Source organism: Morone saxatilis, unplaced genomic scaffold, assembly GCF_004916995.1.
Source record: "Morone saxatilis isolate NCDOM2014 unplaced genomic scaffold, NCSU_SB_2.0 Contig4, whole genome shotgun sequence".
Lineage (NCBI taxonomy): Eukaryota > Metazoa > Chordata > Actinopteri > Moronidae > Morone > Morone saxatilis.
In genome coordinates, this window is record NW_023339984.1 from 16,420,123 (window position 1) to 16,420,994 (window position 872).

The 872-nt window shown below is 25.0% G+C and overlaps 1 protein-coding gene across 1 annotated transcript in view; it reads right to left on the minus strand.

Annotated features, from left to right (window-relative positions):
* The window catches only part of zgc:77880 (zf-DHHC domain-containing protein), a 6,526-nt gene that overhangs the window by 4,984 nt on the left and 670 nt on the right, over positions 1 to 872 (minus strand). The gene's annotated exons all lie outside the window — the stretch shown is intronic.

The window sequence follows — 872 nt, forward strand, 5'->3', positions numbered from 1 at the left end:
AATCCAACTGGTGCAGTTAAACCCTCAAAAAACAGCTGGATTTTAATGCAGATTCATTGTTTTATGAAGATTTAAGAGTCCAAACGTCTGTTTTATTGGCTTAGATTTCCTGGATTTCTGTTTTTTTAATACATAATTCTTTTATTATTTTAATAGTTAATAATTGTATCTAAAATAAAATGCCAGAAAAAAGTAAAACAACTTCAAATATGTTTTTTCCAATAAAGATATTCAGTTTACAAAGATATAAAACAGGAAAAAATTGCAAATTCTCACATTAAAGAAGCTGGAATCAAACTATTTTTGCTTAAATAAAAGTGATTCAAACCATTAATCAATTATCAGAATATAATATACACGATTCTTCCCTCAAGCTTTAAACCACAGCTTCATACAGCCTCTGAAGGATAATGAGACGGCCAATCAGCCTCTGGACACCTGAGCAGGTGTAACTGAAAACACATGTGAGGGTCTGAAGGAGGTTAAGTCATTATTTATAAAATAATACTTTTCTCAATGACTTATTACATCAATATTTTCAATTATTTTCTCAATATTATAACCCAATACCTCAATATTTTAATTTATTATCTCGATATTTTGACTCCGTATCTTAATATTTTGAATTTGTTTCTCAATTTTTAATTTTTTTTATCTCAATATTTTGACTTATCTCAATAGTTTAACTTATTATCTCAATATTTTTACTTAATATCTCAAAATAATGAAATACTTACTCAATAGTTTGACCTATTATCTCAACAATTTAATTTATTATCTCAATATTATAACTTATTATCTCAATATTATAACTTATTATCTCAATATTTTAATTTATTATCTCAATGTTTTAATTTATTATCTCAATATTA